At 49.2% G+C, this 17,926-nt stretch overlaps 1 long non-coding RNA gene across 5 annotated transcripts in view; it reads right to left on the bottom strand.

Annotated features, from left to right (window-relative positions):
- LOC125927252 (uncharacterized) overlaps positions 1 to 17,926 on the bottom strand; it is a 32,316-nt gene that overhangs the window by 12,203 nt on the left and 2,187 nt on the right. For all 5 annotated transcript variants that reach the window (XR_007459287.1, XR_007459289.1, XR_007459290.1 and 2 more), the window contains one exon: positions 12,559 to 12,696. This is a non-coding gene — a long non-coding RNA (uncharacterized LOC125927252). The remainder of the gene's footprint in view (positions 1 to 12,558; positions 12,697 to 17,926) is intronic.

A 17,926-nucleotide genomic window follows, 5' to 3' on the forward strand; every position in this document is an offset into this window, starting at 1 on the left:
GCATAATCAGGGAAGGAAGGCTGTTCCATGGATATATGGCTCCTGTAAAGTTCTTTATATTAAGCCAAAATATTTTCCCATAGCTTTTCCCCCTCCCCATATGGTACTGGGGACAAAGGTCCATCTTCAAGGCTGTCTAGCAAGCCCTTGAGCATCTCCTGAGGACTCCAATTCTCTCAGTCATGCTTGTGGCAGGACGTTCAATGCACATCCCCCCACCCCAACTTCCAGGATGCCTCTGATGGGCCCACTCCAAATTATCAGTAAGACTTCTGCCTGTGTATGCTATTTGTGTACACACACACACACACACACACACACCCTAGTAAGGGAGGGAAAAGCAAAAGGCTCCAAACTGAGGTAACACAACAAACCCAAAGGGAGAGTCAGATGTGTTAGCTGGGTGTTCCTGGATGTAAGAAGTAGCAGTTCTCTCCAGTTAGCTCATGCAAGTGGGCGGGCAATATGTTAGACTACTTGTGGAAATATGGAACAGAGGAGCCTTAGCCATAGGGCCAGCCCTCAAGGACCGCTTGGAAAAATCAAACCTGAATTTTATGAGAAGATCAGGAATCCCAAGAAAGTGAGGCTTCTACTGGAAATCCAAGGCAGCTGTGGAAACCAGGCCATCTGGTAGACCCCCAAGCAGCAGGCCTTCACAGACCCTGCTCCAGCGCTCTGCCATCAGAATCAGTCAGAGTTCTCCTCTCATACTCTGCTTCTTCCCATCCATCTCTTCTCTTCTCCTCTTCCAAGTATGTGGTTGATTCTGCCGAAGTTTCCAGTTCACTAAGGCACAGCTCTCCTAGCCAGGACCCTGCGGAGGTCACTGGCCACTGCTGCTCAAGTAACAGCCAACGGAGGCTCATCAACTGCAGTTTCTCTAGGTGGGGAGGGGGATGGGGAGAGAGTGAGCAGGACCAGCCTGTGCCTGACCTTCATAGTACAGCTGGTGCCCAGAAGGGACGACTAAAAAGGTGTTCGTCTCAGTTCGTGGAGGGAATAAGAGAACACAGACTCTTGGCTGTTATGTCCTCAGAGAATAGGCTTAATTCTGAAATCCAGATGGAGGGGACTCACTAAGGAACATCCCGTGTGACCAGCTGCTTCTTGTTGGTGATCAACCCAAAACAACAGCCCCAGTGTCTACCCATCTACCACCTTTTCATCCCTCTGTGGTGTCCAGTTTCCTCTATTACAATACAAATGCCACTTAGAAATAAATTTAACCAAAGATGTACAAGACTTCTTTGCTAAAGACCACCAAATGTTATTGAGGAAAATAAAAGACCCAAATAAATGTACAGATGTACCATGTTCATGGATTGTAGGACTCAATATTGTTAAAATGTCAATTCCCTCCAGATTGATCTATAGATTCAGTGTAATCCCAATATAAATTCCAGAAGGAATTTTTCTAGAAATTGACTAGCAGCCAATTAGGTAGAAATTTAAGTAGTCAATTTTGTAGAAATAAGAAGGACTAGAATAGCCAAAATAGTCTTAATAAAGAATAAAGTTGAAGGGCTTATAGTAGCTGATTTTAAGATTTACTACAAACAACAATAATCGAGACAGTTTGGTATTAGCATGAGGGTACACAAAGACACCAATGGAACAGGAAACATCATCCAGAAATAGAACTACACATATATGATCAATTGATGTTCAACAAAGAAAGCAAGATAATTCAATGGGGAAAGACAAATATCTTCAACAAATGGGATGAAAAAATTATCTACCCAAAAGGGAAAAAATGAACCACAACTCCATGTATCACATGGAAAACTTAAGCTGGATCCTAGACATAAAGGAAATACAGCATCTTAAAAAAAAATAGAAAATATTGGGGCTTCTGGGTGGCTCAGTCAGTTAAGCATCCGACTTCAGCTCAGGTTATGATCTTGCAGTTTGTGAGTTTGAGCCCCACTTCGGGCTCTGTGCTGACAGCTCAGAGTCTGGAGCCTGCTTCGGATTCTGTGTCTCCCCCTCTCTCTGCCCCTCCCATGCTCATGCTCTGTCTCTCGATAATAAATAAATGTTAAAAAAATTTTTTTTAATTGAAAATATCTCCATGACCTTGAAGTAGGCAAGCACTGCTAAGGCAAAACACTAAAAGCACTAACCATTAAAAAAAAATTTATAACTAAAATTCGTTTAAAAAATTTAAAATTTTCAACATCCCAACCCTAATAGCTACAATTAAACAGACTGACAACACCGAGGCACCTGGATGGCTCAGTTGGTTAAGTGTCCAACTTCAGCTCAGGTCACGATCTCACAGCTCATGAGTTCGAGCCTCATGTTGGGCTGTTGCTGACAGCTCAGAGCCTGGAGCCTGCTTCAGATTCTGTGTCTCCCTCTCCCTCTGCTCCTCCCCCACTCGCACTCTGTCTTTCTCTCTCTCAAAAATAAATTTTAAAAACACTAAAAAAATAAAAATAAAAAAAACAGATTGACAACACCAAATGTTAGTGAAGATATGGAGCAACCAAAACTCTCATATAGTGTTGATGGGAGTGTGAAACGATATAACTAATCTGGGAAAAAAGTCTATCAGTTTGTCATAAAACTAAAAATACAACTGTACACGGAACAATTCCATTTCTAGGTAAAAAAAAGTAAACACATGTCCCCCGGTATACTTTTACAAGAATATCCACACCAGTTTTGGGGCGCCTGGGTGGCTCAGTGGGTTAAGTGTCTGACTCTTGATTTCGACTCAGGTCATGATCTCACGGTCTGTGAGTTTGAGCCCCACGTCATGCTCTGCACTGACAACCTGGAGCCTGCTTGGGATTCTCTGTCTCCCTCTGTTTCTGCCCCCACCCACTTGCAATCTCTCTCTTTCTCAAATGAACATTAAAAAAAAGAATAGCCATACCAGTTTTATGCATAATATCTATAACTTGGAAACAGCCCAGCTCTCCATCTATAAGAAACTATGGTAAAGTCATTCTACTCAGGAGAAAAGAAAAAAAAAAAAACCACATAACAATATGAGCAAATCTCAAAAACCTTATGCTTGGTGAAAGAAGCCTTACACAGATGAGTACCTAATATGTGATTCCAATTATAGGAAGTTCTTGAACAGACATGATTGGAAAAAGACACCACTGTGGCTGCCTCTGGGGGTCGAGTAGGACTGGGAAGAGGCATGGAAGCACTTTCTGGGGTGCCGGGAATGTTCCAGGTCTTTGTTTTAAAATAACAGTTTCATGGAAATAATATGTCAAACACCATGGCGTTCACCTCTTTAATGGGTACAATGCTGTGGGTTTTGGTATATTCACAGAGCTATGCAACTATCACCACTGTCTAGTTGCAGAGGAAACCAGATACCCACTAGCTCAGCCCCAACCAATCCCCCCCACCGCCCTGCCCAGCCCTAGAGAGGCCCCCTCACACCATTCTGTCAACCATCCATCTGCTTTCTGCCACAACAGATTTGCCTATTCTGGACACTGTGCATAAGTGGACTCACACACTCGGAGGCCTTTTGCATCTGGCTTCTTTCACTCAGCATCATGTTTTCAAGGTTCATCCACACTGTAGCGGGTACGAGAGCTTCCTTCCTACTGCTGAGCAACATTTGGTTGTATGGATAGACTACATTCTGTTCACCCATTCATTGATCATTTCAGTTGATGGACATTTGGAGAGGTGCTTAACTGGAAAAGGTACAAGGGAACAAACTTTCTGGGGTAATTAACATAGCAGTTACATGAGTGTATGTATTAGTCAAAGTTATTGAACTGAGGACTTAAGATACGTGCATTTTATTTTAGTGAGGAAACTATAATTCAAAAAAAGGGGCCCAAGAAAGAAAAGAATAAAGAAAGAGAGAATCCAGGGAGGAAGGGAGGGAGGGAGGGAGGAAATGAGGGAAGAAAGGAGGAAGAATGGAAGGGAGGGAGGGAGGGAGGGATGGAGGGAGGGAAGGAGGAAGGGAGAGAAGAAAGGAGGGAGAATGGAAGGAAGGGAGGGAGGGAGGGAAGAAGGGAGGGAGGCAGAATGGAAGGAAGGAAGGGAGGAAGGGTGGAAGGAAGGGAGGGAGGGAGGGAGGAAGGGAGGGAGGGAGAGAGGGAGGGAGGGAGGAGGGAGGGAGGGAGGCCGGCCGGGAGGGAGGGGAAATCACCCAGGCCAACAGCCCTGGTTTTCTGTGGGCTGTAGCAACTGCTCCTAGTAAGCGTTGGGCTGTGCCAGTATCATCCCGTGACCCTGAGAAAATCAGAGCATGCTGCTCGCAGGGCACATTCCCTCCTGCGGAGAACCCGCCTTGTGCTGCCAGCTTGCTGGAGAAGGCACTCAGCTGGGCTGCAGGGCGTCTGCTTTGGGCTGGCCCACCCCCACGTGGGCCCGAGTCTGAGCACACTCCCTTTTGCCTGCCATGCAGCTGGTGGGCATGGCAGTTCTAGCTCTTGATGTAAATCGATACACTCACGACTGGCTTGCCATTCAGTCCCTAGGGAGGAAGGAGAAGCTCCCGCACTGGGAGGAAGGAGGCGGCAGCCGGCAGGGAAGGAGGCCTGAGGACTTGGCCACCACTGCATCGAGACACCCTGGCCAATGAATACTCTGTCTCCTGGTCAAAAGACACCTAGTATTCTGCAGGTTAAAGATGGTCAAACAGCAGGCATTTTCATTCCGCTCAACCCTTAGGCCATCCACTGGTTGTAAGATTCTGTGCGGGGCTGGCGACCCTCTGTTCTAATTGTGTTTGGGGTGGGGGTGGGCAGCAGGGCACATGCAGAAAAAAATAAGTGATAATAAATAATCTGAGGTGGCGGACGCCAAGTGCCGTGCCAGTGCGGGCTACAGATCACACCGTGAAAGCTCAAACAGCAGAGGGGCGCCTGGGTGGCGCAGTCGGTTAAGCGTCCGACTTCAGCCAGGTCACGATCTCGCGGTCCGTGAGTTCGAGCCCCGCGTCAGGCTCTGGGCTGATGGCTCGGAGCCTGGAGCCTGTTTCCGATTCTGTGTCTCCCTCTCTCTCTGCCCCTCCTCCGTTCATGCTCTGTCTCTCTCTGTCCCAAAAATAAATAAAAAACGTTGAAAAAAAAAAATTAAAAACAAAATAAAAATATATGAGCAGCAGAGAAGCCACTTCATGCCAATCTGTCACCACATGCTAAGTGCCGGGCCCGGGAAGCCAGGATTGATCAGGGGTGGCCCCACGCTCCAAGATGCTCCCTCGTGGTCCAGGGGTGCAGACTAACTTGCAAACCCAGAATTGGAAAGCACCATGGCCGTCATTAGAGTGACGGGGCGTCTGAGTTCTGCCAATCTGGAGCTTCTGGCTGACAGTGGGGGCAGCACAGTGGGAGAGGGGAGACAGGTGAGGTCAAACTGGGGACATTCCAGACAGGAGAAAGAAAGGCCCTCCCAGTATCTGCACAGAAGTGGAAAGATACACAGACCAAGGAAGGTCTCGGTTTGACCAGAGACATGCTCACGGTCGGCACAGCTACAGGAACGAAGGCTGAGGAGCATCAGGCTGGAGGGAGAGGGGGCTTGGGGAAGACTTCTTGGAAGAGCCAGCCAGCACGAGGCCCCGAATCATGGGAAGAAGCAAGCCATGCAAACAGGAACACACAGCAGAAGCTGGGTCTCTGGGTGGGGGTCCTGCACAGGGTAGGGTGAACAATGCCCCCCGAAAGAGGCCTACCTCCTAATCCCCCCAAACCTGTGGATATGTCACCTAACATGGAAAAGGGGGCTCTGTTTATGTGATAGAGTTAAGGGTCTTGAGAAGGAGAGATTATCCTGCATTACTCATTGGGCCCAATATAAACACAAGGGTCCTCGTAAGAGGGATGCAGGAGGTCGGAGTACAGAGTAGAGGAGACCACAGGAGTCAGAGGCTGGGGTGACAGGAGGGAGGGGCCGCAAGCCAAGGAATGCAGGCTGACTTCAGACTCTAAGAGGCAAGGAAATGCAGGGGTGCCTGGATGGCTTGGTCAGTTGAGTGTCCGACTTCGGCTCAGGTCATGATCTCACAGTCCGTGAGTTCGAGCCCCGCGTCGGGCTCTGTGCTGACAGCTCAGAGCCTGGAGCCTGTTTCAGATTCTGTGTCTCCCTCTCTCTGTGACCCTCCCCCGTTCATGCTCTGTCTCTCTCTGTCTCAAAAATAAATAAAAACGTTTAAAAAAAATTAAAAAAAAAAAAAAAGAGGCAAGGAAATGCAAGCCTCCAGAAGGAACACGGACCGGCAGACACCTTGGTTTCCAACATGTGAGACTCATCTCAGACTTCAGACCCCAGAACTGCAGGATAACATAATTGTGTTGTTTAGAGCCACTCAGTGTGGTAACTTGTTACAGTAATAACAGGAAACACACACTGCAGAATCAGTGGGAATGCAACTTACACATAGCCCCTACATATCCCCTCTTCCCAGCCCCAACATTTACTTCCCTCCGGAGATTTCATGCCATCAAAAAGAGTCGGAATGCAGAAACATGGTTAACAAATGTGGTTACATTATCTGCTACTTTGTTCATTCATCACTTAGCAAATGACAGGAACAGAGCGAGGTCTGTGATCCATACTGACATCCCTGCCCCCAGCGAGCTCAGAATCCAGTGGGGGGTGCAGACATGTCAACAGCCAGTCACCACACAAGGTGACAAACCCTTAATGGAGATAGGAAGAGGGGAACACGGCAGCACCGGGGAGAGCCAGCTGGTGTGGCTTCCCGAGAATGGAATGGTCCAACACAGGGAGTCTTGGCTGCGCGACGAGGCAGGATGAGGGGGAAGGCAGGCAAATGCAACTGCATTTAGCAGAACGGAGGTGGCAGGAGATACGGCTGGTCTGGGGGAACGGCAGGTGAAGTGAGCGTGGCCAAAACAGGGACCAGAGGCTGGGACAGGTGCTTCCTGATTACAAGGTGGAAACAACTGCTTCATGGCCACCTTCTCAGCCCTGCCTCGGTGAGATTAAAAGGCCAGGAGCTGCAGGAAGATTCAAGGCAGAGATGGGTGAGGGCTGGAGGGGCAGCGCTGGTGCAAACACAACATGAGCCTTCAAGCTCCAAGAGACAGCACAGCACCCAAAGGAGACACTCCAGGTAGGGAAGACCACCCGGCTAAGCACTCTGACCCTGTCCGCCCCGTGTGACACCTCGTCCTTCGATTCATCGCACTGCAGGTGACATTGCCACTACATGCAGACTTCGGGGTGCCCTGCGTCCCTGTTGCCCCTGGCACCAAGAGACAACACAGTCTTCCCATTGCTTACTTTCATGAGCAACCTAAGGAGGAGGTGATTCCCAACCTGGGAACAGCCTGGCTCCTGACCTGAGCCATCCCCAGATGGCTGGTATCACCCAGGACAAGGAACGAGCCAACAACGGCCACAGCGCTGAAACACTACTGCATGTGGGCGTGGCCAGACGACATTTGGTCACAAGGGTGAGGAAACGTGGAGATGGAAGTGATGCAAAGAAGAACAGAAGGGAAGCACAGAGGGAAGGAGGAGAAGAGAGGGGGCAACGAGGACAGAGGTGGAGAGCCAGAAGAGTGGACACCTGCCCTTGCACAAGGGACGCAGTCCAGGCTGTCCCAGACAGAGAGCTTTCTAGGACCCCCGACCTCAGGGGACAAGATCTGTGCCACGGCAGCATTGCAGGCTGTGAAGCCACAGGGACACAGTCAGGCCTCTAACCCAGTGAGGCCACACACCTCACCCGTCATGCAAATCAGAGCAGAGGAACGTGAGAAACTGTGTTAAATACCAAGGGGAAGATTTTGCAAATAGTTTTTTTGAATTGTCACTGCTTAAGTGCAAAGGCTCTCAAGTCTGAGAAGCAACATTTCATTCTCTCTGAGCCCTCAGAAATTTTAAAAAAAAGGAGAACTCACTGTACTCGGGAAACCTGCGTTGGTGTGGGCCCACGCTCAGCAGAACGTGGCGGAGGGGGGTGGGCAAAGTTACGGAGCTCCTCGGGACAGTTTCCACTCCAGATGGTGCGGGCGTGGAAGCTTCGAGGGCTGAGCAGGCAGGGGAGAAAGCAAACCAGGAGAGAAGCCCACTCGGAACAAAGGGACAGGAGCACCGTGGGGAAAGGCCAACGATTCAGCTCAGGTGCACAGAGGCGCCCTGGTGTCCACCGTCCTGGCTGTTCCTTTGCCATGAAGGCTCCAGAACCAGAGGCTGTGGGCCGGGCGGGCCGGGGAACTGGGAACTCTGGCTCTATTATCACGAATCGGCCCGCAGCCCTGGACCAGCCACCTCCTCTCTTGGATCCGCTACCTTATTTTGCAAAGGATGGTGTGTGGCGGGCTGACACTCTTTCTGGGAATGTCTGGGACCTACAGAAGCACCACTGCTGGACGAGAGGGGCTTGACAAACCTCTGCCCCTGATCCTGCCCAAATATGTTTCTAGCACTTCTAACCTTCAGGTATTTGCCCTTTTCCCTGTAGCTTCCTTGGCCGCTGACCTTTCTTACTGGGCCAGGAAGCTTGCAAGGGGCCCCCTCCTCCAGATTTATCCGGGACAGACGGGCTGGGTCAGAATCGTGCAGAGCAAAGCCTCAGCAAAGCTCTCCATACACCTGCAATTCTATGACTGAAGCCTTTCAAAGGCTCTCAGCCTGAGAAAGCACAAGGTCTTGGTGAGGTTTCCTGGCCGGCTCGGGGCTGGCTTCATGCCACAGTAACATGCCCAGGGCTGCATGGCCTAGAACCACTTCAGGCTCCTCTTCCCCAACCCTTGAAAAAACCTCGATTCTTATGCCCTCAAAACCCTGCTCTGCTCAGACTGCTGTGACCAGACGCAGAACAGGTGTGGGAACGGCGGAGGAGCACTTTTAGGGCCCTACGTAATACAGCTCAGGCAACCGCTTGCCCCTTTCCTGGTGGCATCCGCCAACCGTGATGTTCTCCCTCCCGTAAGCCCCTGCAAATCCGGGGTGAGGGCGTGAGGCCCAGAGACACCCCAGGCTGGTGGATTCTGCCACTTTCCACTTCTGCCAAATACAGAGGTTTGCTCATCCCCACAGATGCGGTAAGGAGGTCCCCCCGGGTTAGAAGAACCTAAGACAGAATCAGACTGAAGGAATAAAACTGGATTAGGGAAACCGGAGGGAGACGGGGTGACTGGAACTCTGGGTAGGAATGCAGATTCACCACAACTGGGTGAGGTTCACTCCTGCTCCACAGAGCTGGCTAATGAAACAGTAACATTCGCTCTTATCGTGGGTACTGGTTTACTTCTATGTTCAAAAGGCAGCATTTGAAGAGAGTTGTTGAGAGATACTTCACATGGTATAAAATTTGCCCATTTAAACTGCACAATTCAATGGCTTTTAGTATGTGTGCAGAGTTGTGAAACCATCACCACTAAGTTTAGAACATTTCATTACCCCTGAAAAGAAAGCCCATACCCAGGAGCACTCAGGGCCCCTGCTGTTCCCCCAGACCCACCGGCCCTGGGCAAACAGTAATCTGCAGAGCATTTTACCCCGACACGCACTTTCCCTACCGTGAGGGTATGTGATGCAGCAGATGACAGGGGTGTCTTAATCCAAGATCTCATGACCCACAAACAAATGGCCAAGAAGCACAAGAAAAGACATTCAACATCACGGATCCTTAGGGGAATGCAAATCAAAGCAACAACGAGATACCACCTCACACCCATTCAGGATGGCTATTGTCCAAAAAACAGAAAATAGCAAGTGCTGGTGAGGATGTGGAGAAATTGGAACACCTGTGCACTGTTGGCGGGAATGCAGAATGGTGCACCCACCGTGGAAAACAGTATGGTGGTTCCCTCAAAAACTAAAAATAGAATTACCATATAACCCGGAAATTGCACTTCTGGGTATAGACCCAAAATAATTGAAAGCAGGATCTTAGTGGGGCCCCTGGGTGGCTCAGTTGGTTAAGTGTCTGACTCTTGGTTTTGGCTCAGGTCATGGTCTCATGGTTCTTGAGTTTGAGCCCACATAGGGCTATATGCTGGCCGTGTGGAGTCTGCTTGGGATTCTCTCTCCCCTCTCTGCCCCTCTCCCACTCACGCATGCTCTCTCTCTCAAAAATAAATAAACTTAAAAATTTTTTAATGTTTATTTATTTTTGAGAGAGAGACAGATTGCAAGTGGGGGAGGGTGAGAGAGAGAGGGAGACACAGAATCCAAAGCAGGCTCCAGGTTCTGAGCTGTTAGCACTTAGCCCGATGTGGGGCTTGAACTCCTGAACCGTGAGATCATGACCTGAGCTGAAGTCGGACACTCAACTCACTGAGCCACCCAGGCACCCCAAATAAATAAACATTTTTAAAAAGCAGGATCTTAGAGAGACATTTGCACACTCATGTTCATATAATTATTATATACACAGAATTATTCTCCATAGCTAAAAGATGAAAGCAACTCAAGGGTCCAACAACTGATGAGTAGATAAACAAATGTGGTATATACATACAATGGATACTACTCCTCCTTAAAAAGGAAAATTCTGACACGTGCCACATCATGCAGAAACCTTGGAGCCACTGTGCTCACTGAAAGAAGACACTCACAAGAAGACAAATATACTGTATGATTCCACTTACATGAGGTACCTAGAGTAGTAAAATTCATAGACAGAAAGTACAGTGCTGGTTGCCAGGGGATGGGGGATGGAGTGTTTTATAGATACAGAGTTTCGGTTTTCCAAAAGGAAAAGAATTCTGGAGACGGTGGTGGTGATGGCTGCAGAGGAATATGAATGTACTTAATGCCCCTGAGCTGTACACTCAAAACAATGGTTAGGATGGTACTTAAGGCTACCTGTCAGTTGACTTTATGCTAATCAAAAGGAGACTGTCCAGGTGGGCCTCACCTAATCACACTTAAGTCTTTAAAAGCAAAGGGTTTTGGGGGCACCTGGGTGGCTCAGTCAGTCGAGCATCTGACTCTTCATTTCAGCTCAGGTCTTGATCCCAGGTCCTGGGATCGAGCCCCGTGTTGGGCTCTACACTCACAGGGCAGAGCCTGCTTGGGATTCCCTCTCTCTCCCTTTGCCCCTCTCCTCTACTGGCACTTTCTCTCTCTCTAAAATTAAAAAAACAAAAAACAAAAAAAGCAAAGGGTTCTCTCCTGCTGATAACAGAAGAGGAAGTCAGAGATTCAAACCAAGGGGGGATCTGAGGCCCCACTGCTGTACTGAAGATGGAGAGGACACATGGCAAAGACTAAGAGTGGCCTCCATGAGCTGGGGGCAACGCCCAGCTGACAGCTACCATGTTCTGCCTGGACGCATGACCAGCACGGCCAGCAGAGGTGGGAGATAATGAGTCGTGTTAACCCGCTAAGTTGGATCATTTGTTAGAAAGCAATAGAAGACTGATTGGATCTCCTAATTGGGGCCAGAAAGGGAAAGAAGACATTTTAGGGAGCAGAGAGGACTCTCAGTGATTGACTTTGTCTTTTTCACATATCTCCACCTCCTCTAGAAAGCCTCCCCCGCCACCCTCCCGAGAGCCTTTGCGGATCCTCGCCTCTGTCTTCCTCTGTCGGTAATTATCTGCCACTCCCTTGGCCCTGCGCACAAGGGCCTGCCAGCCGGAATCCCCAGTCATCTCGCTTTCTCAAATCTGGTCTAAGGACTTCCAACACAGAAGCCACAACTTGACCTTTTTCATCTTTGCCAAAGCTCCCAGTACAGGGCCAAGCACACTATAAACTAGCTCACAAATTCTTGTTCACTAAGCCATTTCCTTTCAGTTCCAATGACCAGCAAGGCCAATGAAGGCATTCAAACCTGATGTGGCCACAGGCACATGGAGAGCCTTTCCCCTAAGACTGGCTTCACCACCACCTGAGAGTAACAAAGCACCGAGATGGTGATACCCCATTTCTGAAGCCTGACTTTTCATTAACACTAGCCAGTCAGGTTTTCCAGCATGAGTTGGGCTACCATTTCTCTGAAGTTTTTTTTTTTTTTTAATGTTTTTCTACAACTGAAATTTGCCAACACAGAGGAAGTAAGAATAGGATGACATGAGGTCCCACAAAATGTGCTACCTGTGTTTTGTTCCACAACAACCTTACCCTGAATGCCTGTCAAGTCCAGACAGCATGGTGAGACCCCAAAAACAGAGAGCTAAATCACAATAGCCCCTACTCTTGGGCTGTCATCCAAGTATCCCCTGAGCACAGAGGTCATAGCAGAATCTTTGACACTTTGGAAACTAGGAGGTTGGATTTCTTCAGGTCGGACCACAGAATCAGGTCTCCTACAGGCAGGCAATGGGTGGGGTTCCCTTTTGCATTCTGTCCTGCTCCAGGGACTCTGGGGACGCCTTCTGTGCCCCACCCTGGACTCCAATAACACGCATATGATGTCACTGTCTAGATGTGCAACAGTCTTGGCCAATTTTATCCAAAGCCCTCAAGCACAGATTAAAAAGTAAATCCATAGCATTTGGACAGACCTTTACAGTTTACAAGCCACTGTCATATTGTCTCATTTGATCCTCCCAGGAGCCCTAGGAGGTAGGAGGAGTAGATTATCATCGCCCAATTACAGATGAGGAAACTGAGGCTCAGGGAGCTGAAGTGACTTACCCAGAGTTACCTGGTTTGGAAGCCAAAAAACCGTGTTCTTCCACGTTGGATCTAGTCTTTGGGCCTAAATGGGAACTCAGCACAGACAGGCTAGGCTCTCCCCAGCTGGCCTTCACAGCTGGTGCCTTGAGAGTTTCTCTATAGAAAGAGTGAAGGAGAGGCTGGGAATCAGGAACAAAAAGAAAGTACAATGGTGCCTCATATTCTAGTAATATTTCATCTTTTTCAAAGAACTCACATATTTCTTGTCTCATTTGGTTCACAGAACAATCCCATAAGGTGAACAAGACAAGTATATTGTCATCAAAACTTGGATCAGAACTAGTGCCCAACTTTTCTGATTCCAAGACTCTTTCTATAAGATAAGGGACAGAATTCTTGCCACTGAGACCCTCCTTTCGTCCCTTTGGCCCTGAAGGGTCAAGACCAAGAGACCACTGGATACCCTTCTCTTGTGTGGCCACACAGGTCCAACTTACAGTGACCTTTCATTTCCCTATGTGATCCCCTGCCAGAAACTGGGCCCAGAAGGCAGGCCCCTCCCCCTTCTGGTTTTAGGACTGCTTTTACAGAACCGATGTTTTTTTAAGTTTATTTCTTTTCAGAGACAGAGAGAGAGCGTGCGAGTGCGCACACGTGTGGGGGAGGGGGAGGGAGAGGGAGGAAAGAATCCCAAGCAAGCACCACACTGTCAGCATGGAGCCTGATGTGGGGCTCGAACTCACAAACCGTGAGATCACGACTTGAGCTGAAACCAAGAGCTGGACGCTTAACTGACTGAGCCCCCCAGGCGCCCCACAAAACTAATCTTATGTAACCGATACACCAGGGGGAATGGAATCTGCTGGACTATTGCTCACCCGCTGAACACACATTTTCTGAGCAGGGTATCACTCTAGGCTACTCACTGGGAGTTTGAGAAATACCTCAGGCATATTCCCTGCCTAACAGAAGCTCACGATCTTGATCTAGTGGAACTGGCGAAAACACAAACACGTACATGACAAGGTACACGACATTCACTAGTACATGACAAGATGGAACAAATGTCACAACACAGTTATAAGCAAAGGGCTGCATGCAGATCAGCATCATGCTGGCTGGTGGGAAGGAAGAGTCTTCATGAAAAAAGAGGTGTTGGGCGCCTGGGTGGCTCAGCCAGTTGAGCTTCCAACTTCGGCTCAGGTCATGATCTCACAGTTTGTGAGTTCGAGCCCCGCATCAGGCTCTCTGCCATCAGTGCAGAGCCAGCTCTCCGATCCTCTGTCTAGCTCTCTCTCTGCCTGTCCTCTGCTCTTTCTCTCTTTGTCTCAAAATAAATTTAAAAAACTTAAAAAGTAAAAGAAAAAAGAGGTGTTTAAGCAGAAGGATGACTGGAGAATCTTGACAAGTAGGAAGATGCAGGCTGTGAAAACAGCACTAACATTTGGGAACTAAGGATATAGTCCCTTGTGAGGGCAGCATGAAGTCCACTTGGCCCCCGACCTCCCACTGAGGCTGGCTGGGATCCAGCTTAGACCCCCAGCTAGATCTAGGCTGGATCCTGCCCCCATCCCAAGGGAACCCAGGAAACTGGGGCCACTTGCTCCGTCCGCCAGGTTCTGTGGACTTGCAGCCCCACCCACCAAATGTTAACTGCCCTCTTCACAACTCATCTCTTCCGCTCTCTAGTTGGTTCTCACATGTGTCTTGCATTCCCAACTAGACTAAAATACTGGTCTCCTAATTCCTTGAGAACATAGCAAGGCGTGCCTATATTCCATCCCAGCCAGCATGAGGTGGGCACACAGTAGGCCCAACAAGCTGTTTGTTGACTGGCTGCCGAAGTCTATAGGCCCAAGTATCACGACAACTGTACAAACAGGTAGACAAGAAGGGGCAGTACTTGTAACCCTAGCCTGGGATTACAGGGAAGGGGTTAGCAGAAGACACATTATTTCTGGCTTTAAGGTTACATTTTATAGAACTGATCTAAATTTAAATCAAGGGGCTTAGACTTGTGGGGTCACTCTGGGGGGACTGCCCTGTATTTCACATTCTGTTCTCTCTTAGACCAATGTCCCAAGGTCTCCTTAATCCATTTTTCTAGTTCCTGCTTGTAAACATCTTCCAATGAAACATAATGTCTCATAGTTCCTCTTGAAAAGAGTTACAGAAAGGCTGGCATAGTTGCCATTTCCAGTCTAGAGACTGGAGGACGATGCCAGAGGTGAGAGCAGAGTCAGGGCAAGAGGTGGGGGTGGCGAGGACCCCAGGGCACAGTACAGCCTCCTAGTGGTTGGTCTCCAAGGAGCCGAAGTCTCAGCTGAAGTGCTGGGTGGACAGACTTTACAAACAGGGAAACCGGATAGGGTCAAAACCCAAACAGGTCACAGCACACCCAGAATGGAGCATGGGCAAGCAATGAACATCATCAGCTAGGAGTTGGGGGATGGGGTAGGTGAAAAGAACCAAATGCCCAGGTGGGTTCAGAGGCACAGAATTTTAGTTTTAGGGATTTTTCTAAGCCAACCCTCTTTAATCCCACAGGTGGGGTCCTCAAAAAGTTCTTTCCTGGGGCACCTGGGTGGCTCAGTTGGTTAAGCACCCGACTTCGGCTCAGGTCATGATCTCACGGCTCAGTAATTTGAGACTGTGTTGGGCTCTGTGCTCACATCTCAGAGCCTGAAGCCGGCTTCAGATTCTGTGTCTCCCTCTCTCTCTGCCCCTCCCCCACTCGCACTCTGTCTCTCTCTCTCTCTCAAAAATAAACATTAAGAAATTCACACCAAAAACAAAAACAAAAGTTATTTCCTGTGATAGTCTAACCCTGTCCTACTCAGTGTCTCTCTGCATCTTTGACCTTCCACTTCATCCTCCATATTGCTGCCAGACTGATCTTTCCACAACACAGATCAGTTCAGTGTCTCCCCTCCACATTCAGAAGGTCCGAAGTCAGCGTGACCCAGTAAGGCCTTCTCTGCTAGACCCAGACAGGGTTTGGAGTCTTATCTCCTCTCTACACCCCACTGACGTCATTCCCCCCAACAACGTCCTGCACAACACTCTCCAAAGTTGCAAGACTTACTCCTGTCTGCCAGGAGAATCCCAATTCCAAGGTCCAGCTCAAATGTGTCCTGTTCAGTTAAATCTTCCCTGTGCTCATTCATTCCCCCGGGAAAGATGTGTTTACTTTCCCTTCCATGCTCCCAAAACACCTCCGTAGAGCATTTATCACCCTGACTCGAACTGATTTTACAGAGACTGAGAGGCCACCAGGAATAGGGATTGGTTTTGCCTTCTCATTGCTCACCTTGTCCTTGCTTTGCACGGCAGGAGTAGGTGGTCAAAACAGGTTTACTGAAAGAAGAAACCTTTCCTTTTTTTTTTTTTAGTTTTCACTTTTAAGTAATCTCTACACCCAGTGTGGGACTCAAACTCACAACTCCGAGACTGAAAGTCGCTTGCTCTACGGACTGAGCCAGCCAGGTGTCCCAAACCCCTTTCCTTTATAGCCGCATAGTGAGTTCCTGGTGGGGCCCAGTTAAGGTCGCGGTTGTCTGATGCCCAGGTCAAGGCACTGCTTTCTAGGCCGCTTCTACCAGTTTTTCGTGAACACGCACCTGGATGGCTCCTTACTAACCTGGACTTTCAGACACTGGGACAGTGACGGGCATCAACTGTCCCAAGTTAGCACCAAGCTGCTAACTGTAAAGAGAGACTCCTGTGTCTCTCCTGGGGAAGAGATTTGATTCGAAAAGGCTTTAAACCGAGCTGTAGGCGGCGACAGAGCAGGTGAGTCATCCCAGCCCACACCCGTTCTCTTACCGAAGGGCCCCAGCATCTGTGTGTCTGGGGTCATATGGGAAATGGGTACTCTGAGCTGACTCGGGTCCCAGGGAGGGGGATGCTGATGTTATGGCCAAGGACCCTTCACCCATGGTGATGAAGCAGTAGTGATGGCCTTTATCTATGACAGCAAACATAAAGGGACTCAGCACAGGGGATGGCCTCAGAGAAGCTGCAGCCGTGGTAATGGCCAAGGGACGCACCTCGCCGCTCTTGGAGCCCCATCTGGACCCCTTGCACCCACACAGCCTGTCTCCACCGCCAGCCCTCACCTGTGTCACTTCATTTCCCTAAATTCAAAGCTCCTCAAGAGAAACACAAGGTGTCCTCCACCACCCATCCCCCAGACTCAACCAGGACATCTATACTGCAGTTGAATTTTGTTTTAAGCAAACAGCATGTAAAGTTGAGGGATAAATCTTCATTTTACAAACTCTTTTCACCACCATGAGCTCCCCTAAGGCCTTCACTCACTGGGGGCTTACTTACCACGTGTAAGTTCCTCTGTTAGGAGCTAGAGAGATACGAACACCACTGCAGTACAGTCCCTGCCCTCAACCACGTAAGCAAGTTGCATATGCAAGTTACTGTACATGCAAGAAATAATGTGCTAAATCCTTCAGAGGAGGTTCACAAAGTGAGTCTGGGAATCTGGAGGCAAATGAGTTTAGAGGGACATCGTTCGGGAGATGGCACAGAAGCTTTAGAGAACGGGTTGGATATTGCCACTCTGAAGCACGTCAAATGGCCTTCCATATGGAGGAGGTGTTGTCAGCAAAGGCCTGTGGGTGGAATCAAATGTCAGGCAGCTCCGTGTGGAAACCCACCAGGGCAGGCTGAAACAGCACATCCAACAGGCCCAAGCCCCAGGGGCACAGGCCAAGGCACAGGGAAAATGCTCCGAACAGCAAAGGTCAACATGAACGTAAATACTGCAGCAGCAGGACTTATTCCGGGCGAGAAGTGGGCTAGGATGGCCTTGGAATCCGGCCAGAGGTCAAAGGCCAGCTCTACCCTCAACAGCTGTGTGATCTTGAACAAGTTACCCAACCGAAGTCTAGGTCTTCCCGTCTGCAAGGCCGCTCCCCGACACTTCCTACCTAGTGTGTCACTAAGAAATGAAATGAGATGATGGAGAGGACACATGAGGCACGGTGGCAGGCAGGGCAAGTGATCAGTCTATGTGAGGCTCTTCTTCCTGGCTTGAGGAGCCTGGACAGTGAACAAGTGAAAGACTGTGTGGGGCCCTGGAGGAAGGAAGAGGCCAATAAAAGGGGATTCTAAAGCGAGGAGATGGTGAGGGAAGAGGGACTACAGAGAAAGGAAACAAAGCCTCCACACTGAGCTTTCTGCTCCAGGGCAGGCCACCGTAGGGATGCTGCTAAAACTCCCCACCACGCTGGTAGGTGGTTTCTCCCTGAAGAACGCCGTGTTCCAGGATCGACACCAGTGATGCAAGGAGCAGAACTGAGCTTGTAGGTGGAGCGATGGGTAGGAGCCGAGCAGAGATGAGGCAGCACGCTGGACCCCTGCCCAGATT

Source organism: Panthera uncia, chromosome E1 (assembly GCF_023721935.1).
Source record: "Panthera uncia isolate 11264 chromosome E1, Puncia_PCG_1.0, whole genome shotgun sequence".
Lineage (NCBI taxonomy): Eukaryota > Metazoa > Chordata > Mammalia > Carnivora > Felidae > Panthera > Panthera uncia.